Below are 23,356 nucleotides of genomic sequence, written 5' to 3'. Positions count from 1 at the left end.
ACTGGTGCAGTGCTTGGAATCACAAGGCTCTGTTTTGCTTTCCAGAGATGCCAGGCTATTGGAAGTCTCACGGAAGACAGGAGATAGATGTGATGTTACTGGTTTCCTGTTCCTTTGTTTTCCAGTTGCTCTCTGCTCTCACAGAGAGAGGATGTATTTTCTTTTCTGTCTGCGTAGTTAGGAATAAACCTCTTTGCAATGTAGCTCATATTTTCTCATCCTTCCCTGCATGCTGGATACACTGTGTAATGAGGGGATGTGCCTGGAGCCTTATTAATTAAGTTAATCATCGCCCAAGGAGCTCAACAACTTTGGCTCCCCACAAAAATCTCAACAACGTTGGTTCCTCAAAAAAAGCTCAACAACTTTGGTCAATCCAATGGGTAGATCATTGCCAGCTTTGTTAAAGTGGGAGTAGATCACAGTCTCTTGGAAGTTGGACATGCCTGTGCTAGAGGAATCTTCCTGGGAGTTTACCCATGCCTTTGCTGGTCACAAATCTGGTTTTAGATCTGAAAGACCAAGGAAAAGTGGAGGCGTATATTCAAGGTGTAATTCAGCAAAATTTGTGACTTTGCGCATTGGGTTAAACCACAGAGCCTAGGACTTGCCGATCAGAAGGTCGGCGGTTCGAATCCCCACGACAGGGTGAGCTCCCGTTGCTCAGTCCCTGCTCCTGCCAACCTAGCAGTCTGAAAGCACACCAGTGCAAGTAGATAAATAGGTACCGCTCTGGCGGGAAGGTAAACGGCGTTTTCGTGCGCTGCTCTGGTTTGCCAGAAGTGGCTTAGTCATGTTGGACACATGACCCGGAAGTTGTATGCCAGCTCCCTCGGCCAATAAAGCGAGATGAGCGTCGCAACCCCAGAGTCGGTCACGCGTCCCCTCCATCCTAGATTACTTAAACTAAAAGGCTAAAACTAGCCTCTCTAAGCTTCCTCTTAAGCTGCAAAGGGATGCATTCTGCTGAACTCCCAAACGTGAGGAAGGAAGAATAATAACTAGCAAATATATCATCTCTCAACATCTATCAACATCCCTACGCCTCTTGACGTGTCAGAAGAAGCAGCCAGCTCAACGTATTTCCAGTGTGGCAGTGTGGGAAGAACGCTGGCAGACAGCACTGGGAACGTCTGCCACTTCCTGGGTTCACAGTGAACTTGTCTGACACATACTATTCAGTTAGTTTACCTTGGTAGGGTATTACTTTCTTATCTCCTTACATTAATTGATTCTACATCCCTTAATAGCTCAATAGCTTATCAGGCTCTTCCACTCAGTAGACCTGCCGAATGTCTGGAGGCAATTAGAGTGTCATTTTCAGTAATAACAAGTTTCCTCGAGAAGTTCCTGATGAGCCGGCTTTATTGCTCAGATTATAAACTGAAGCTCTGTCCTGTTATGAACACAGGTACAAATTGAAATGACTTCTCAAGAGCAATGGAAATCTCCCTGTTCCAGCCCTGGAAAGAGGATTTCAGGCTTTTACATCGAGGGCAGCCTCTTGCCTTGCCATTCCCACTGGCCACCAGACTCTCCACTTCATATCATTGCATAGTCCGCTTCCAATTTTCTGCCAGGTGAATGTCATTTACAACCCTGGAGTTTCTGCGACAAAGTCCCTAGCTGTGTTCATTCTGTTCGTTTCTACCTCAAGGGTAGTGGGGCTCAACATCACAGTGTAATTATTATCGCCCTTGTTCGTGGTTGCCAATCGCATGGTTAAGTGTGAAGTCGGGGATATAAATACCCTGCCTTCAGATTCGCATGTTCAGTTGGCCAGCTGAGAACTAGCAGCTTTAAAAAGGAAAAAGGAAATAATTCTAATTCTAACTCTGTGACAGGCTTCGTTCCCACCTCTCCCCCTTTTGCTGGAAATGAACAGCACCGAGGTATTTGGGTCCAATCAAACCGGATTTCTGATCTCAGCCTGGGGGAGCAAAGAGAGAGGTAGACAGAAGGATTACAAGCCCTTTATTGGGATATAGACAAGATTAATGTGTTGGGAAAGCAGAGACATCACCTTGCCAACAAAGGTCCGTATAGTTAAAGCTATGGTTTTCCCAGTAGTGATGTATGGAAGTGAGAGCTGGACCATAAAGAAGGCTGATCGCCAAAGAATGGATGCTTTTGAATTGTGGTGCTGGAGGAGACTCTTGAGAGTCCCTTGGACTGCAAGAAGGTCAAACCTATCCATTCTTAAGGAAATCAGCCCTGAGTGCTCACTGGAAGGGCAGATCCTGAAGCTGAGGCTCCAATACTTTGGCCACCTCATGAGAAGAGAAGACTCCCTGGAAAAGACCCTGATGTTGGGAAAGATGGAGGGCACAAGGAGAAGGGGACGACAGAGGACAAGATGGTTGGACAGTGTTCTCGAAGCTACCAGCATGAGTTTGACTAAACTGCGGGAGGCAGTGGAAGACAGGAGTGCCTGGCATGCTCTGGTCCATGGGGTCACGAAGAGTCGGACACAACTAAATGACTAAACAACAACAACAACAAATGTATTGGGAGAGCAGGCAACAGTGTATTTTAAAATATTTTGTTGCGGTTACTTTTTAATAAAAAGTACAAGAGTAACGGTGCAGATCAAACATCTTCATCTTCTCCCCACCCCCAACCAAAGGTGATTTGTGCTTCTGGTATTTGCATATGCATTGACCCACTTAATTGTTTATAACAAGTCACTTAGGTATAGAAGTAATTGAGTTTGGTCAGGAGTTTTGTTGCTGCTGAGGAATAATCACAAGTGGTCTGAAATTGTCTCGGCAAGACTTCTGAAACCTCCTTGAAACCTGAGAAGTTTCACATCTTCCCTACTAGGTTATATATAGTAAGGAGTTCCTTGTTAGTCTGTGCAGCTGCAAATGAGTGAGAAATTAGAAGGGTAGAGGCCAGCCAAGAGGCAAAACTTCCCCACAGGAAAGACTAAAAGTGAAATACACAACAAGAATAAGCAACAGATGCTGACTTTACCCATAGCTTAAAAGGGGATTTGCACAAATTCATAGGGAAGGTTTTATTACCCAATGAGAACAACCAGTAATATAGCTCTGAATATAAGTTGCTAGCAGGTTGGTAGGTAAACAATGGGAAAGGGTTGACCTGGGTGAGAGTTGTTGGGTGATAATTGTTGAAAACAGGATTCTGGACTAAAATTGGGGAGGGTTGCCAACCTTTTCAGCCCTGTGGGGATCTTTGGGAATTTTAGAAAGTGTTGGAGGCGCCACTCACAAAATGGCTGCCCTTGGGTGTGGTGCAACACAAAATGGCTGCCACATCTAAATGAGCAGAAGGGACAGGAGCACAAATGGTGAAGACATGTCTGGGAATCTCTTTAAAATGGCATCGGGGAGGATTTCTGCTGAATCAGAAAAGCCGGACATACGGCAAGTTGGAGTATTTATATATATATATATATATATATATATATATATATATATATATATATTAAAAATCAAAGAAAAACTCCAAAACAAATTTTTTGGAGAGGAGATGGAAAAGGGCACCTACACCAGCCATTGCTGTGCTCACTCACAGAGAAAAGAAGCTATTGGATCTCTCCTCTGTTCAGAAGGGAAGGTGGGTAACCAATCCTGGTATCCAAGGTAACTATCTGGTGCCTCCCAGCCCATCTCTGCATCCAGCCAGTCCATGACAACCTACAACGTAGTGTGTCTAGCCATTCAGTTGGAGCCAGCAGGGCACTGCCACTTATGGAGAGCAATTGGGATCCACCAATGGTGTCAATTACATTGGCACTGGATTTCAGCCTATAGGTTTCCACACATGTCCTTTCCATTCATGTATTTTTAATCTTTTGTTGGAAGCCGCCCAGAGTGGCTGGGGAAACCCAGCCAGATGGGCGGGGTAGAAATAATAAATTATATATTATTATTATTATTATTATTATTATTATTATTATTATTATTATTCACATGAACATGTTGATCAAAAGCCGAGTTTCTTCTTCACCAACAAAAATTGCAGTATTACTTCCAATCAGACTAGGAAGGCTGAGCCAACACTCTTTGGGTCTTCACATGCGCACAAAATCTAGTAAAGTATTATCACATGCAAATACCAAATCTGAGGATTTAAAGTAGTCCCCCTCACCTACTAAACCAATTTCAGCTTAAGCAATAATTTGCTCCAGCTCTGAAGATAATTGATGGATTGCTTAATAGCGGCCATTTTCCACTGTAAGGAGACAATCATACAGTGCAGTGGATGCTTGGGTTGCAAACGTGATCTGTGGAGGAGGCACGTTTGCAACCCACATCGTTCACAACCCGCAGCGCCGCGTCTGGGCACACGCAGGTTGCGATTCGGTGCTTCTGAACATGCACAAAGCGCGATTTAGTGCTTCTGCGCATCCGTGACCGCCAAAACCCGGAAGTAACCCGTTCCAGTACTTCCAGGTTTGAGCACGTCCGTAACCCAAAAAAACACAACCTGAAGCATCTGTAACCCGAGGTATGACTGTATTACATCAATAGCAAGTAGCACACAGGTCAGTTACTACATTATTTTTCTTGGGTTGTTGAAATAGCATACATATATTATTACTCTTTGTTGTAAATTAAAATGTCAGAATTATTTGTGGATGTTACACCCAAAAAAAGACCCATCTGACACCCAGATTATCAGTATACAAGAGCCTCAAGGGTGTCTATTGGAACCTGCCATGAATGATTAACCAATGAGTTAAAAAAATAAATAAATGCAATTCAGTTAGTATTGACTGCTGCAAAGCTGGTGTCAAAAGCTTGGCTTCTTCACCAATTTGCAAGGTAGTTCCAACGCACTGGGTTCTCTCTCCCTTTTTAACGAACAGCTCAAGTTTACTTATTTAATTTCATTGTCACCTTTTCATTCTCAGCTGATTTTCTTACCAAATCTGTGCTTTGCATTCATCTCCTCCACCCCCCCCCCATAAAAGAGATGTCTTGTTTTCCTATCCTCCCCATCACCCCCACCCTTGGATGCAGCTGCTTCTCCTGATGGTGTTATCTTGCGGGCTGCCAGATAAATGTTTCCCATCCATTTTTTTTTATTTTATCGATATTTTCCCTCTTCCCATCCATCCATGGGCATTTAACATTCTGCCAAAGAAAAGACGTAGAAATCAGACTCGTATACACCTGCATGTGCGTGTGTATCGCGATAATTTACAACATTTAAATAGTTTAATATCTGTCTTGTTCCTGTCGGCACAAATATTAAAATACGAGTCTCAGGAACAGAACATTTTGGGCACAAGAGAACTTCCTTCCTTCCTCTTCCTGTTCATTTTCATCAGAAATGCATATAGACTTCAGAACCAAACTGGAAATTTGGCATAAATTGCACAGTGTAGTGAATTAGAGACTTCCTGGCTTAACTGTGGCTAACCACAAAAAGGATCAAAGGACCTGTATCTTGGCTTATTAAGATGAGATATGATCAACCAGACCGGTCAGAGACGCTATCATAATGGTCTTGTTTTATAATAATAATAATAATAATAATTTATTATTTATACCCCGCCCATCTGGCTGGGCCTCCCCAGCCACTCTGGGCGGCTTCCATAAAAACCAAAAATACAGTAAAATATCACACGTTAAAAACTTCCCTGAACAGGGCTGCCTTAAGATGTCTTCTGAATGTCAGGTAGTTGTTTATCGCTTTGACATCTGCTGGAAGGGCGTTCCACAGGGCGGGCGCCACTACCGAGAAGGCCCTCTGCCTGGTTCCCTGTAGCTTTGCTTCTCGCAAGGAGGGAACCGCCAGAAGGCCCTCGGCGCTGGACCTCAGCGTCCGGGCAGAATGATGGGGGTGGAGACGCTCCTTCAGGTATACTGGACCGAGGCCGTTTAGGGCTTTAAAGGTCAGCACCAACACTTTGAATTGTGCTCGGAAACGTACTGGGAGCCAATGTAGGTCTTTCAAGACCGGTGTTATATGGTCTCGGTGGCCGCCCCCAGTCACCAGTCTAGCTGCCGCATTCTGGATTAGTTGTAGTTTCCGAGTCACCTTCAAAGGTAGCCCCACGTAGAGTGCATTGCAGTAGTCCAAGCGGGAGATAAACCAGAGTTTTGTTATAATAATAATAATTTTAATATTTACCGTATTTTTCACTCCATAAGACGCACCCGACCATAAGACACACCTAGTTTTCAGAGGAAAACAAGAAAAAAAAATCTGAACGAAACAGTGGATGTATGATTTTTGTGGTTCATGCTGTGGCCACAAACGTGTGATTTGACGGTGAGTTTGGGGTAGCCCAATACAAAAATCCTGAGGATCCATGTGGATCTGTCCTTTGTAACCACATTTTTGCACCATTGCGGCTCCACAAAACAGTGGATTTTTTTTTTTGTGCAGGCTGAGGATCCATGGGCTTTTACCTCCCCACTCCCAGGCAGCCTCCTTTATTGCTAGCGTCCCTTATCTCCCTCCCCGATCACTTGCCGATCAGCTGCTTTCTTTCAACACCCTCTTCCCTTTTTCAGAAAAAAAAGAAGCATGATCTGCTTTTCACCCCTGGGCAATTCAGCTCCAGGGACCACACATTCGCTCCATAAGATGCACAGACATTTCCCCTTACTTTTTAGGAAGAAAAAAGTGCGTCTTATGGAGCGAAAGATACGGTACACCCCACCCACCTTGTCAGGCATGCTAGTCAATTTGGGTGCTGAATCGCCCGTTCCCAAGTCTAGAAAAGTCCTTGCTACAGCGCCTCCTGTTGAGTGGAGGAGCTATTGCAACAAGACTTTTCTGAGTCACTCTTTGGCACTGATCCACTTGGACACTAGTGTCGTGAATTCTTCAGGTACAAGCTCAGCATACATGATAACAGGTGTTAATGAACTCCTCTTAGTCCACAGGCAATTAGGATACCTTTTCAACCTCTCATAAGGCAAGAATATACATGGATTCCTACTGTAGCTTTACTGTAAAGAGTCCTCTCTCTCTCTCTGTCTGTCTGTCTGTCTGTCTGTCTGTCTCTCTCTCTCTCTCTCTCTCTCTCTCTCTGTGTGTGTGTGTGTGTGTGTTTAAACTGCCCATATAGTTTATCTCATGTTTGCTAAATATTTAAATTTAACTCAAACAGTGTGACCACAATATCCAGCGATTAAAATTGTTTTAGAATGCAGTTAGCTCTTGACTTCTTGTTTAAAGATTAGGAAGCGATGATAGATATATTTTTAATTCCAAGAGGCCAGTTGCGGGGGGGGGGGGAGGAGTGAAATGTGTGTATATGTAAGTGCTAATAAATTGCTATTAAACAGTATTAATCCCTCCTGCTTGAACAGAGATAATGTCAGCTATTGGTACTTAATCACACAATTTATTGCAACTGCCTTATCTTGGGTTAGTGCTTTCTCATTCACACATAAACTTGAGATTTTGTTCCGGGCCATTTTTTTAATGGAGTCCTTCAATTTTTTTGAAAAAAATAAATAAATCCAAACCTTAATTTCTTCTTTCCTCATCTCCTGCTGGGCTTTGCATAAAAGTTTAATTTGGCTGAGATTCCTTTTTTAAAAATAATTTCTGTTTAATGCTTTGCAGATTTTCTGTCACCAAACTGCCCGTCCTTTTGCACAAAAGCCTGAGTAGTGGTAATCACCAGCTCTTTCCTGCGCTTGCAGTAAATGTCAGGTTTTCTTCAGCTGGATTTTGGAAGGGGGGGGTTGATGGGAAAGGATATACTTGCATTCCTCTTGGCAAGACAAATTAATCAGCCTGTCTTTAAGAACTGCTGGCACGAAGAGTTCCAACACTGGCGCTTTCTTGGTGAAAAGGAAACTGGACATGTTGCAATGTGAGGAGTTAGGACCACAGTGGGTACTGCACCTGGGACTACCTGAGCATAGCTGTCAACTTACAGATTTGAAAATAAGGGACCAGCAGCCTTGAAAATAAGGTATCAGCAGCCAAAATAAGGGATTTTCCGAACACTGGTATGTTCAACTTCTGAGCCCCTCTGAGCCAAAGGCAGAAAACCCAGCCAGCAGCCAAACGAAGCCTCAAGCGGTGGTTCCCACAGCGCAGCAACCCGGCAAAGGGGATGCAGCAAGGAAAACCACCGTCACCTCTCCGCTGGGAAGCGCTGAGCAAAAGCGAGTCCCCAGGCAATGCAGCCGATTTGATTGGCACAAGGCATGCAAGCTCCACCCCCCAGTCGTTCTTAGACTCCTTATTGAGTGAGCAAAGCAGCCTAGCAACACAGTTGGAGCCTCCCTCCTCCCTGGCTGACAGGGAGGGAGGGAGAGGAGCTGCTTCCTTTGAAACCCGGGAAATTTAAGGGCCATCATCAATAAGGGACAGCAGCGGGACACAGCGCTGGGATAAGGGACTTTCCCACCAAATAAGGGACAGTTGACAGCTATGTACCTGAGGCCTATCTGGCAAAGATTCAACCATCACCTGGTTCAATAAATTGTGAATAGCTCCAACTACAATCTGACCCCATGATGAAGCCCTCGCAAGACCTCTTCACCACAAGCAATCAAGGAAAGTAATAGTGCCACTGTATTCTGCTCTGGTCAGGCCTCACCTGTCCAGTTCTGGGCACCACAGTTCAAGAAGGACACAGACAAACTGGAACATGTCCAGAGGAGGGCAACCAAAATGGTCAAAGGCCTGGAAACGATGCCTTATGAGGAACGGCTAAGGAAGCTGGGCATGTTTAGCCTGGAGAAGAGGAGGTCAAGGGGTGATATGATAGCCATGTTCAAATATATAAAAGGATGTCACATAGAGGAGGGAGAAAGGTTGTTTTCTGCTGCTCCAGAGAAGCGGACACGGAGCAATGGATCCAAACTACAAGAAAAAGATTCCACCTAAACATTAGGAAGAACTTCCTGACAGTAAGAGCTGTTCGACAGTGGAATTTGCTGCCAAGGAGTGTGGTGGAGTCTCCTTCTTTGGAGGTCTTTAAGCAGAGGCTTGACAACCATATGTCAGGAGTGCTCTGATGGTGTTTCCTGCTGGTTGGACTCGATGGCCCTTGTGGTCTCTTCCAACTCTATGATTCTATGATTCTATGAACACTCTTATTCTTTAAATGGGCTGTTTTATTAAGATATTCCACAGATCCTGTTTGGGTGCAAGATTTGAGGTAGAAATGATTTCATAAACAAATGAATCTAGGTCAGGGTATTTTTGCGGTTTTGCAATTCGGCCTTAAGAGATGCCATCCATATTGAGAAATGGTTTCTCCAGCAGGTCTTAGTAGGCTGTCAATCACACAGCTAACTTCCAGCTTTCTCTGTACATGTGAGAGAAAGAAGCTTATTTCCATATCTTAATTAAAATTTCTATTAATCCCATCTGAGGCTTTGTAACTTCAGGATGCATGCACAGAAAATAATAGCATTATTATTTCCGATAAACACTTGAGGCAGATTATTCCATAGGGTTTACCATGTCTTGTGTTGATGAACAGCGGCGACAAATCTGTTACAGGACAAGAGTTTAGAAAGCAGAAAGTGTGTGTGTGTGTGTGTGTGTGTGTGTGTGTGCATTTGCATGTCTGGAAAACTTAACTCATGTGCACCACACTTTGGTCAACTGTGCCGGATTGCACACTGATGTGAACAGTGGGTACATGTTGGCAGCGAGTGCGCATCAGGGAAGGAGATGGAAGAGAAATGTATGGCGTTTTCTGTTTGGTTGTCCTCTAGCGTCAAAATGTCCAGAGCCAGCCCTCGATTCTGTGGATGCACAGACATGCCTGGCATGCCCTGTTTTTAGACCCATTGCCCACAGGGCACAACCAGCAGAAGAGAAACATTCCTGGACTTTGAAAAAAGAATTCTGCAACATTCTATGGGCCCTCATCTGCCCTTCCAGGGAACGTAAGTGTGATGGCCTGGAATTCAGACTCAGAGGCTGAACCTGAGGAATCCCAGCCTGCACAGGATTCCCCGCCTCCAGAACCAGCTGAGCCTGGGCTGGGGCTTGAGCCTGAAGGGTCCTCACCTGTGCTGGATCCTCAGGTGCAAGCATCAGCTGAGTCTGCTCTGGCCCCTGAAGTGATGGAGGACCCATTGCCTGCAGGTGCTCCACTCTCAGCCCCGTCAGGAGAAGCTGAGGTTGCCTCTGGGTCCGGTAACCCTCCAGCTTCTCCTGAGCTGCAGAGGCTCAGGGCAGAGAGGCAGAGGGAACTAAGTTCTTGCAGGAGGAGTGCTCACCCCCACGCCAGGAGAGGCGAGTCACCTGTGGACCGGGGCCGCCCTATGCCTCGGGGCAGATAAAAGCCAGCCAGCCCCAGTCCCAGGTTGTGGGAGCAATGTTGTTGCAAGCCTGTTCCTGCCTGCACCCTGTCCTGCTCTTCTGCCAGAGTTCCTGACCGTACCCGACTCCCTGCCTTGGACCCAGCTACAGCTTTGACGGACAGCCTCCATACCGCACCATCAACCTCGGACTGCACTCGGACCTTGCTTCTTGGTTAGCCCCAGGACCAGTACAATAAGGTTCCTCCCTCAATCAGGGGAGGAGGAAGGGGGCAGTGGGGGTGGTCCACCCCGTGTGTCACCACTGAAGGTGGGTGACAAAATGCCAGGCAGCATTCACCTCGGGGCCTGAAGCGCGCCCAAGCCATGCGTCTCTCCTGGGAGTGGCGCAGTGGCTTCGGTGCCCGCAGGCTCTGCGCTGCCCCAAACAGTTCGCCTGCCACCTCTCCCTCAGCTGTAGGGTGGCTGAGTGGGAGGAGGCAATCAGACTCCTCGGAGGCCCCACAGAGCATCCTGCCATGGCTGGCCCCGTCCCTGGAGCAGCTGGCCCCACCCCTGGGCACAGGCCACACATGCCGCCCCTGGCATCCAACCGGCTTGCTCCACCGCTGCCATCACTGACTGATGGCAAACCCTGTTTTGTTCAAGATATTTTGGGGGAAGTCACTCAGATTTTTAAAGGATCAATGCTGAGCTGAGGCTACATGTCTTAAAGGGACTGATGTCCCCCCAACCTTTGGGGGTCTCTAAGCATATTTACATACTCGATAAAGCATCGTGAGCTTTAAATGAATTATAAAAAGAAGCCCCCCCCCCTCACTGCAGTCCAGCACACAGGGCAACCTATTCTACTGGATAATTTCAGGGCAGGGTACCAGGTGCACCCATGAGTGCTATACTATCAACCTCTAAAACAGCGTAACAGAAATGAATAAAGATTTATTTACAAACGAAATATTTTATTTTTATGATAGATGTGTGTGTGTGCGTGTGTGAATGAATGCATGCATGCATGTATGTCTATGTGTAAGGTACATCTCCAGCTCATAAATGTGAGGAATGTGGGCCATAGAATCCAATACACAGCAGCAAAGCGACTCCGTTATTAAGTCTGTAATTGCCAATAATTAATTTGCTAATTGCATGCAACTAATCTGTGTCCTTTTTGTTTTATATCAATTAACAGAGTAATTTTTTAAAAAGCAATCTACTTGATAGTTCCTCACTGGCAGACCTAGCCCAGCAGAGCTAATGAAACAGGGCAGCCCCTTTAACTAACCTCATTAGGATCCCTCCTTTTGTTGAACATCCTGGAAGAAATAGTTAATTCTGCTGCAGGAGAGCCTTTGATGTTAAGAGTGCTAATGAGGGGACTGAGTTGCTCTGATGATGTTTGTTTAGAAGGCTGTTTTGCTAGTCGCAGTGGAATCCAGTAGTTTTTCCCCTCTCCTCTCTATTTCTGAAATCTTGGTACAACCAGATTAATTCCCCCCACCCTCCATCAAGGCATTACAGAACACTGCATAGCTGACGTGGTCACTAATCCATTCTATATCTTCAGGTTTTATGGGGAAAGCAGTTTTGCACCCACCAGCCATCCCCGAGGGGTGTTCCAAATTTCCCATGCCCCCAACAGCATGTGGAGGGGAGAACTCAACTCTTCTTTATGTCTTGCAAGTAGTATCGTTTTGTTACTGTGGTTGTTAGCTGTTGTTGTTGTTGTTGTTTAGTCGTTTAGTCGTGTTCGACTCTTCGTGACCCCCCTGGACCAGAGCACGCCAGGCACTCCTGTCTTCCACTGCCTCCTGCAGTTTGGTCAAACTCATGTTGGCAGCTTCGAGAACACTGTCCCACCATCTCGTCCTCTGTCGTCCCCTTCTCCTTGTGCCCTCCATCTTTCCCAACATCAGGGTCTTTTCCAGGGAGTCTTCTCTTCTCATGAGGTGGCCAAAGCATTGGAGCCTCAGCTTCAGGATCTGTCTTGTTACCAAAGGTCTCCAAGTGACCTACAACTCATTTAAAAACAGTAGAACATCATAACTGTCTGCTGGATCAGACCAATGGCCCATTTAGTCCAACATCCTGTTCTCACAGTAGCCAAGCAGATGCCTGTGAGAAACCAAGGAGCAGAACACAAGCACAAAAGCCCTCTCCCCTCCCTGTCGTGAATTCTTTGCGGTGCTTTAGCAGAAATGCTCAGAGTTCCAGGTTCTTCAGTGCAGTATATTTATTGTGACCTATATAGAAGAGAAGAAGAAGAAGAGTTTGGATTTGATATCCCGCTTTATCACTACCCACAGAGTCTCAAAGTGGCTAACAATCTCCTTTCCCTTCCTCCCCCACAACAAACACTCTGTGAGGTGAGTGGGGCTGAGAGACTTCAGAGAAGTGTGACTAGCCCAAGGTCACCCAGCAGCTGCATGTGGAGGAGCGGGGAAGCGAACCCGGTTCACCAGATTACGAGTCCACTGCTATTAACCACTACACCACACTGGCTCTCCACATGCTATAATACACAAGTAGTTCATACAGTCAAACAGAGTACCTGGCTGCACCTTAAGGCAAATAGGAAGACCTCTAACTCTCTCTCTCTGACCACACTCCTCTACACCACCCCCTTACTGCTGGACAGGTTTCCCTTTTAAACTGATGACAGCCAAGCAACTGACAGCACATTACCGCTGAGACTTTCTGACCCAGCACTTCCATAGAAAGTATTGCAGGCTGATTGCATCAGCCAGTTGCATCAGCTAGCAAGCTCAAGCCTGCAGACTTACTATCTCACACAGCATTCTGTGATCCCAACACTCCCATGGTTTCAAACAACTAGGAGTCACTGGCAGCCCTCTCCTCCACCATGAATTTGTCCGATCCTCTTTTAAAGCCATCCGAGCTGGTGACCATCACTGGGGGAGCGAGTTCCATAGTTTAACTATGTGCTGTGTGAAGAAGGACTATATTTCATCTGTCCTAAATCTTTCAACATTCAGCTTCATTAATGTCCGTGAGTTCTTGTGTTATAAGAGGAGAAAAAAACATCTCTATCCACTTTCTCCATGCTATGCATAATCTTATAGATGCCTATCCTATTGCCTCTTACTCACCTTTTGTCTAAACTAAAAAAGTCTCAAACACTGCAACCTTTCTTCATATTAATGCCATTGGCGAAACAGCATTTCCCTCCCACCCTTGCTTATTTGCTTGCCTGCCATTTATCATACTGGAGTTGGTGTGGCTGCCTATCAGCAGCCATACAAACTGCAGGGTGATGACAGGCTTACATTTTTATGTATATAGGAGGAAAGCAGTTCGAAAGCAGCCAAGTGCAAGTAGATAAATAGGTACCTCTCCAGCAGGAAGGTAAACGGCATTTCCGTGCGCTGCTCTGGTTCACCAGAAGTGGCTTAGTCATGCTGGCCACATGAGCCAGAAGCTGTACGCTGGCTCCCTTGGTCAATAAAGCAAGATGAGCGCTGCAACCCCAGAGTCGTCCACGACTGGACCTAATGGTCAGGGATCCCTTTACCTTTACCTTCACCATCAAAACAAAGAAACCTCCATAACAGGAAGCTTTGGCAGCACAATAGTAACATTAGTAATGCTAGTTACTACTTCCATCTGGAGTAATTCTTGCAGACAGGGATGGCCCCAGGACATTCTGCTTCCTGGGAAGGAGGGGACAGCTCTCCATGCTCCATATACAAAGAACAACTAAATGGGCAGTTTAGCCTTACCTCATTGTTGCAAATGGGGCAATGTCCTCTACAGCAGGTGCAGAGGGCATCCCAGCTTTGAGGGTACACCACATGGCACGCATAGATCTGTCCTTCAGCTTCTTCTCTGTGCACCCTGCCCCTCAGCATCTGCTGCCTGTGGTAGATACCTCACTCTGCCCAATGGTAGACTGGTCTTGCACTGTGATTGTTTGTCAGCTACAGGAGTTCCTCTAGGGCTCAGCCAAAGTTGTATCCTGGCAATAGCCTATCCTTCACTTCCAACAATAGCTCTTGGTTCTTTGGGTGGAGGGTAGAGAAAGATGTGCAACTGTGCATAGAGAGCAGCCTAGCATACAAAGGCAAAAATTGCATTCCTTGCTCTGCCCAGTTTTGCCTGCGGCTCCACCCTCCACTGGAATATGGCCCCCAGAAAGGAAGGTGGCCCTTGGGCTGGAACAGGTCCCCAGGCCCTGTGTTACAGAGTACAAAAAGAAAGCAGCCCCAAGCAACTTGGCACAGGGAGGGAGCAGGGAACAGAGGAAGGAGAAGGGAATAGGTGGGGTAAAAATGCGACTGTGAAGCAATCTATGATTGTTTCGGGTGCATATGCTTAGACTTGGTTACAGGCTGAGGTACAGTCATATGGCCTGACAACTAGGAGGTTGTGCCAATAACAGCTTTCTTAATGAGTTTTTAATGAGTTCCTCGGTGAGCTGGCAACTTTCTGGCTCATGGCCAGTGCTCCTAACCACTACTCCACACACAGCAAATTAGTCAAACCCTCCCAGTGAGAACTGAGACCAAATTTGCATGATGATCATTACTACTGATGGCAATCAAGATCTTTTGTCAGTTTCTTGACACCTAGTCCCACCCCTAAAAAGATCTTGTCCTTTAATCAGCAGTGGCTAGCTCAGACTAAAGGTCACCATTTCAATTTCCCATGGTGCCTCTGAGACAAGCTATATGTGAGGCATTGTGGGAAAATAAAAATGGTGTCTCCTAGCTTCCTGATACTTATTGGAGCAACTACCACTACTTACCACTACCACTGCTGGAGGGGTAGATGGAAAAAAGGGCAGTGCTCCTATACCTTTAATAGTGAGAAATTATACCTGCTGAAATTCCCTCTTCTACATTACTATTAAAGGTGCAGTAGCTCTGACCTTTTTTGGGGGGGCATATTACATTGGAAGGGGCCAGAGATGTAGGATAGGAATCACCAGGTGACACTTCGTTGATGATCTCCTCAAACCTGCAACTTGCCATGCTAATTCTCATGGAGAGGTAATCCTGTGACTTAACTGTGTTGCTTCATACTTTCAAGACAGTGTCCCTGAGTCCTTTTTCCGTGGGGAGTTATTGAAATCTGCTTGGAAAAATTCCTTCCACATAGAAAACTAGCTTGTTAGAGAGTTGCCTAGCCTATGTTTCTATATGCAGGGAGAAGCATTCATGTGCTGTGTTTCCATGTGCTGGGAGAAGTAACTGCCTGTGTAAAAGGAAAGAACTCAACAGTGCCCATGTGCACCTGAACTGCAAGCCCTCCCTCACAACTATTCAAAGCCTCAACTTCCATCTGCAACAGAATCCCAAAAATTGCACATGTGTAGCTGCGAAATGCAGGGGTGATTTTTTGCATCTTTTTGAATCTCCCAGATGCACGCTTCTCCCCCTGTGCTTTGATGATCTGGCAGCAGATCTTCTTGCAGATGGAATAGCTGCTGCTGCATCCTTCACACAACATCAAAGTCCTTCTGCCTCTCATCCGCTCCCTGCTAAGCAGCTGATGGGCAGGAGAGGACCCAGAGGACATGGCAAAACCCTGCTGTCAGCTGGAATTCCTTACTCCTGATGTACAACGTAAGTGGAATGCTCTTACTGGAGTGCCTTAAAAAAATTAAACAGCAATGGTATTTTGTAAACAAGTAACCAAGCGCCAAATACAGGGAGAGATAGAAAAGATAACTCACAGGGTTCCCGGTGCATTCAGTATTCAATATATATGTCACATTTGCTGTGACCTCACTTCTTACAAGCTTCTCCTGGCTTTTGTTGTGATGTTCCGGGGGAGGTCTATTCCCACTGTGCTCTGCAGAAAGTGTGATAAAAGCAAAATAAACTGGGATATCAACCCTCTCTCTTTCTCAGCCTCCCTCCCTCATTCTCTCTTTCTCACGCACACAAAACATACACTTCCAAGATGGATAGATTAGTCATTTTTTCCTCTGCCAGCAGTTTATCCACTAAGGTTAAATGAACTGAGCTGAGGGTATGGTAGTGACATCACACAAAAAAGAGGAAATGTATCATGGGGGAAAACAAGAGCACAGATCTGCATAAAAACTGCATAATTTAGTCCATTTTAGAAATAATTGCCCTAATTTAAATGGGACCACAGTAGAGCTTAGCGATGATGATGAAGAAGAGTTTGGATTTGATATCCCACTTTATCACTACCCTAAGGAGTCTCAAAGTGGCTAACAATCTCCTTTCCCTTCCTCCCCCACAACAAACACTCTGTGAGGTGAGTGCGACTGAGAGACTTCAGAGAAGTGTGACTAGCCCAAGGTCACCCAGCAGCTGCATGTGGAGGAGCAGGGAAGCGAACCCGGTTCACCAGATTACGAGTCCACCGCTCTTAACCACTACACACTGGCTCACTGTGACCAGGTGCTGTTGATGGGCAACATCAAGTTGTACTTTGACCTGTTCCAGCCCTTCCCACCCCAGTCTCCCTTTAGCTTTAAACCAGACATCGGCTGCCCTTCAACAAGAGTACCCTCATCCACAGTGTAGGAGACACAGCAACCCTAGCAGAGGCAGGCTGGTGTGGCCAGACAGGATGGTCATCTGGAAAATCAGAAATCATTTGTCAAGTTGAGAAAAACATGCAAGCGTGTATCCTTCTCTTCTGAAGGAGCGTCTCCACCCCCATCGTTCAACTGAGGTCCAGTTCTGAGGACCTTCTGGCAGTTCCCTCACTGTGAGAAGTGAGGTTACAGGGAACCAGGCAGAGGGCCTTCTCGGTAGTGGCACCCGCCCTGTGGAATGCCCTCCCATCAGATGTCAACTATCTGACTTTTAGAAGACATCTGAAGGTAGCCCTGTTTAGGGAAGTTTTAAATGTTTGATGTTTATCATGTTTTTAAAATTCTGTTGGGAGCCGCCCAGAGTGGCTGGGGAAACCCAGCCAGATGGGTGGGGTATGAATAAATTATTATTATTATTATTATTATTATTATTATTATTATTATTATTATCCCGTGGCCACCTCTAGTCAAGCAGATTTCTCAAACAATATGATACCCTGCAAACCATGTTCAATAGAGATGAAAATGGAGTGTAGATCAGAGGTGGAAGAAACTGTTCTCTCGATTTCTCATTTTTCCAGCCTTATGTTCTGTTCTCCACATTTCCACATCTCTTTGTGATGGTGAAATAATTGAAGTCCTCATGAAAATTCACCAGCACATTAGTGCAAATGACTCCTAACATACACATTCTTTGCTATGATATTGCCTAACATACACATTTTTTGCACATCCATTTCATTTATTTTTACGTTCTCTTCGCAAACATTTTTGCATGTTATTTTCACAAACATTTTTGTGCATGCTTTATCACAGTATGTGGTGCTTTATTCCCCATGTTACTTGTCTGGAGAGCTGCATTGCAAAATTCAGAGAAGTGTGAATTTCAAAGGATAGCCGCGTTTCGGTTTGTGCATTGTTTCTGAAAGTGTGAAAGGGGCAGGTTCACCTTTAAATGTGAACTGAATCTGACTTCTCCCCCATTCGTGGCAGAGAGGGTGGGTGGAAGAGTCTGGATTTCCCTAGAAGCAGGTGCAAGGGGCCGAATCGCAGCTCCAGCTCTGAGCGTTTCTCCTCCCCCCTCCTGCCAGGCAGCATGTCAAGGAGCAGCTGAGATAAATTGCAACACCTCCCACTCTCCTGGCCCATTTCTTTCTTATGAATGTGTAATGTATGCTAATGAATTCCTCACTTTGGGGGCATATGCTTAAGACATATAGATAGAGCCTAATCTTAGGAGGAGGAAGAAAGGGGCTTCCATGCTACAAGCTGGGTGTGGGCAGGGAAGCAGAGAGGGAGGGGTGTGTACTGGGTGGTGCCAAATAGACATTTGGGCCAGTGGGAGCAACACTGGTTAGTCTCGATGTTTACCGTATTTATTTATTTTGGAGGAAAGGAAGAGGAGGAAAGCGCATGACTGATTTCTCTATGGGGGGGTGGAATGAGAGAGAGAGAGAGAGAGAGAGAGAGAGAGAGAGAGAGAGAGAGAGAATGTATTGCAAAGTTATGGAATAGAGGCAAATATATTGTTAAAGAGAGGAGGCATAAATTATTTGATTGATTGATTTTTATTGATTAAATTTATATCCCACCCTTCTTCCCAAAGGAGCCCAGGGCAGGACCAGAAAGTCTCCAAGGTGCCCCACCCCCCAAGAAAGCATGTTAAACTCCCTCCTGTCCCCATCCATACCGCCTCTGTCTCTGGAGGTGGTACATAGCCATCGTGACTAGTAGCCACTGGTGATAGCCTTCATCTCCCATGAATCTGGTCCAAACCGGTCCAAGTTGAAAGCCATCACTACATCTTGTGGCAGCACACACGGACACAGAACAAATGAACATAGAAATCAAGGGTCATCTCCTGCCCACTGCAACACACGTCGTTCCTGGTCTCTGTGCTGATCAGAGCCACAGCGGAAAGGGCCTTGCAAGCATGTCCCTGATTCTTGAGTTGTTACACATCTAGACCAGGGAAGTTCTCCCACCTTAAAGGTCTTCCTCTTCTTCTCAAAGGAAGGAGTAGTTTTCCACAGGCAAGAACTGGAGGCATGGAGCCACTCTCCTTGCAGTTTGAAATAAAATGGGGAAGCCTACAGACACAAGAGTCCCTTGCACATCACAACATCCCCAAAGGTCTTTCCCTCTTGTCCGTTGAGTTTCAAAACAAAAGGCCTGCAGGCATTTGGAGAATACTAAAAAGAAGGCTGTATTTCTCTCTCTCTCTCTCTCTCTCTCTCTCTGAGTCAGATAAAGCCCAGTGATGGAGCCCCCTTATCCCAGCTGTGGTGCGCTCTGTGGCTGGTACATCATAATGACATGAAAATGAGACTGAGTGACACTGTTATTAACCTTTGTTACCTCAATAAATCACAGCAAACAGCAGCAATTACTCTGGTTTTCTGACAAATACTACTTACACAGCAGATCTTTCCCTTGTTCTCGGCTCTGACGCGCTCTGTCTTTTAACAACTGGAAGTGGAGCCACGCAGCTGCACACATATCAATTTGCTGAAAAGCAATGGCAATAATTGAGTGCTCTTTCATAATGGCCCATAACAGACTTTCGTACAGTTCTTCTCTCGCCGCATAGTCAACGGGTGGGTGGGGACAGGCGATGGAATTCCTGCAGTGCAAAGCACTGGCAGAACAGTTGTAAGATACACCCGTCAGCACCGCTTGATGGGGAAGCGATCTCCACGCAGGTGCCATAGGAATGGGGAGAGCCCTCAGCTCAGCTGTGCATCCCAGTTAAAAGGCTCTCAGGCATTAGGGCATGGGCTTTGGCTCAGCGGTAGGGCATCTGTTTTTGCACACAGAAGGTTCCAAGTTCAATCCTCATTATCTCCAGGTAGGTCAGGAGAGTCCTCTGCCTGAAACCTGGGAGAGCTGTTGCCTGTCTGTCTGTCTTATTCTTATTCTTATTCTTATTCTTATTCTTATTTGTATGCTTGCTGCCTTATACCTGTAGATCTCAGGGTGGTTCACAACATAAAATCACAATATAAAAGTGAAATATACTCGGAGTCGAGTGTGGATTTCATGCTCTTTATTCAGCTCAGAGTAGTGAGGAATGGAAGTTCCCCCAGAATGTCTGCTTTATATACATTATTTACACAATGGGCCCCATGTGATTGGCTAATTCTGGGATTCTCCTGTAGGCCAATCAGGTTGCGGATTCACTTCCACCCGGAGTTGGATTGGGTGGCTCCTGCGGACCAATCAGACTGCTGCATTCTGGATCCTATTATTCTAGGACCAATCAGACTGCTGCATTCTAAATCCTATTGTTCTAGGACCAATCAGACTGCTGCATTTTGGATCCTATTCAACTCAGTACATAACAAAAAAAACACAAAATACATAATAAAAACCAAGACAACCCAATAATTCCCTCACCCACAACACATTTTTAAAAGGGCATCAAATGTCAATCAGCCAAAGGCCTGGTTGAAGAGGAACATTTTTTTTTGGCACCTAAAGGTGTATAATTAAGGTGCCAGGTGGACCTCCCTGGGGAGAGTATTTCACAAATGGGGAGCCACTGCAGAGAAGGCCCTGTTCTCGTGTTGCCACCCTCCGGACCTCTCATGGAGGAGACACACAAAGAAGGGCCTCAGATGATAATCGCAGGGTCTGGGTAGGTTCATGAGATAGTCCTTGAGGTACTGCGGTCCTGAGCCATTTAAGGCTTTATAGGTCTATGCCAGCACTTTCCATGGGGCCTGGAAAGTATTTGGTAGCCAGTACAGTCGGAATAGGATCTGTGTAATGTGATCAAATTGTCTTACCCCAGTGAGAAACCTGGCTGCTAAATCCTGCACCAGCTAAAGTTTCCATACTGTCTTCAGAGGCATATAATATTTTACAGTAATCTGGGATGCTGTTGCCTATCAGTGTACAGAGCAAATTGGACCAGTGGTCTGACTCACTATTAGGCAGCTTTCTGTATTCTTAGAGAGAGCAAAGGCTACAAACATTTTTTCTGTCAATGTAGGCAGTCTTCCAGAGAGGGATATAAGAAGGCATTGTTTTTCATTCTGCTCTGTATTTGTTGTACAGTGGTACCTCGGGTTACAGACGCTTCAGGTTACAGACTCCGCTAACCCAGAAATAGTACCTCAGGTTAAGAACTTTGCTTCAGGATGAGAACAGAAATCATGTGGCGGCAGCGGAAGGCCCCATTAGCTCAAGTGGTACCTCAGGTTAAGAACAGTTTCAAGTTAAGAACGGACCTCCAGAATGAATGCTGTTCTTAACCCGAGGTACCACTGTATGCAGTGCTGTTTCCATTTCACTGCAGTTTGCCTTCCAGCAAAAACTATGTTACTTCTCTCACTGTCCGCTGTGGCAAAATTACATAGCTTACTGAACTGATGTAACTGATCATGTAAATTACCATGACTACAGCCAGGGAGCAGGGACGCGGGTGGCGCTGTGGGTTAAACCAGAAGGTTGGCGGTTTGAATCCCCGCTACGGGGTGAGCTCCCGTTGCTCGGTCCCTGCTCCTGCCAACCTAGCAGAAGGTATTTAAATGAAATGACTAAGCTGCTTCTGGTGAACTGGAGCAGCGCACGGAAACGCCGTTTACCTTCCCGCTGGAGTGGTACCTATTTATCTACTTGCACTTTGGTTTAACCCACAGCACCACCCACATCCCCATTTGCTTGCATATATGCTTTCTCATTAATCATTCATTCCTCCTGCACTTTTCAATGAATTTCTCATAACTTTCATAACTGTGAAAAATTATTAAAAGGGTGGGGGGCAGGATTTGCTGAGCTGGGGCAAACGAGTACTTAAATTCCCCTGGCACCATTTTCTTTCCGCAAACATAAATTTCCAACCTGTGCTTGAACTTGTAAACAGAGCTACAAATCCCAGAGTTCTCTAGGAAGAGAGATTCCTTGTTAAACCACTCTGGAAATTGTAGCTGTGGGGTGGGGGGGAGGGAGAGGAGTCTCCTAACAACTCTCTGCACCCTTAACAAACTACAATTCCCATGATTCTTTGGGGGACGCCATGACTGCTCAAAGTGGTATGATACCGCTTTAAATATCTCATGCAGATGGGGCCTAAAACTGTTCACCCTCTTCTCCCTCCCGTATTAGTTCAGCAATTTAAGAGTAATTATTCTGAAATGAGAAGCCCCTTCGACACCCTCTCAAAATATCCAACGTTTGTTTTTAAATTAAGTAACTGCTAGCAGCAGTCATTGTGTTATTGATGGATGTTGGGAGGAAAAGTGGCCTCTGTTGCAAACCCTCTTGAATCTAATTTGGGAGAGAAAAGCTTTGTCATACTCATCTCCCTGTGACTTATGTGTTCAGAGTTGACTTTATTTCCCCCCAATCTTATTAAGAACCTATTACACAATGAACAGGGCTGCAGAGGATGTAAGGTTAGGGGAAAGCCAAGCTTTATTGCTGACTGAGGAGGTATATACACAAAGGACAGAAAGAGGGAGAAGAAACCAAATGGACATAAATCACCCGGCTTGTCACCAATAAGTCCAAAAACCCTCCGAGAGTTATTTATTTTGCTGTCTCCCTTCAGCACAGAATCCAAATTATCATGGAGCCCAACAGCGGAAATGGAACTGGTGACTCACGTGGTCTTGATCTGAGCATGTGCATGACCAAAGCCAGCAAAAACTTATCTTCTTGCTTAAAGGTAAAAGGTAAAGGGACCCCTGACCATCAGGTCCAGTTGTGGCCGACTCTGGGGTTGTGGCGCTCATCTCGCTTTACTGGCTGAGGGAGCCGGCATACAGCTTCCGGGTCATGTGGCCAGCATGACTAAGCCGCTTCTGGCGAACCAGAGCAACACATGGAAATGCCGTTTACCTTCCCACCGGAGCGGTACCTATTTATCTACTTGCACTTTGATGTGCTTTCGAACTGCTAGGTTGGCAGGAGCAGGGACCGAGCAACAGGAGCTCACCCCGTCGCGGGGATTCGAACCACCGACCTTCTGATCGGCAAGCCCTAGGCTCTGTGGTTTAACCCACAGCGCCACCCGCGTCCCAAGACTAGACAGAGATGCAACCTATTCTAGGCTCGGCTCACTTTGGTTTCCCTTTGTTTTCTTTAATAGCTTTAAAAGGAAAGGAAAGAAATCTGACAGTAAAAGGTGAAAAAAACAGGACAATTTAAAAAAAAGAATAAAGAAAACTCTGGATGACCATGGCTTTTCTCAGATGATGATGATGATGATGATGATGATGATGATAATACTGCTTCTGTCAAAAGTGGAAAGAATGCCTTCCTGTCAATTACAAGAGGGACAGCTGGAGCCTCTCCTCTCACTGTCAGAATGTGGACATATTGCATGTCAGGGGGAAGGTAACAAATGCGGCAGGGCAGCATCCCCATCTGTCACCAACAGAGACATTGCAGAAACAAAGGTCCAGGCAGCTGCGTAGCGTGGGTTGTCAGCACCCGGGGCAAGGCAAGTAATTTGCACCCCCTAACCCCTAACCTGCCGCCGCTGCCAGCTTCTTCTTGCTGCTGCCTGGGCTGGGGTATTTATGGTAAGGTAGCCACGGCGGCGGCGGCGGGTCCGTGTCAGGTGATCTGAGGCGAGTTGCCGCTGGCGCTGCCG

General features: G+C 46.0%; 1 long non-coding RNA gene across 1 annotated transcript; it reads right to left on the bottom strand.

The window, feature by feature from the left end:
* Positions 1–436: 436 nt before the first annotated feature.
* LOC310764896 lies at positions 437–19,216 on the bottom strand. The gene is made up of 4 exons (XR_014549332.1): positions 19,173–19,216; positions 16,725–16,795; positions 15,916–16,034; positions 437–512 (listed from the first exon to the last, which is right to left on the bottom strand). It is a non-coding gene; the product is annotated as an uncharacterized lncRNA (long non-coding RNA).
* Between the last annotated feature and the right edge of the window lie 4,140 nt (positions 19,217–23,356).

This window comes from Podarcis filfolensis (assembly GCF_964270895.1).
Source record: "Podarcis filfolensis genome assembly, chromosome: 6".
NCBI classification, from domain to species: domain Eukaryota; kingdom Metazoa; phylum Chordata; class Lepidosauria; order Squamata; family Lacertidae; genus Podarcis; species Podarcis filfolensis.
This window is presented reverse-complemented; position numbering and strand designations above follow the sequence as displayed.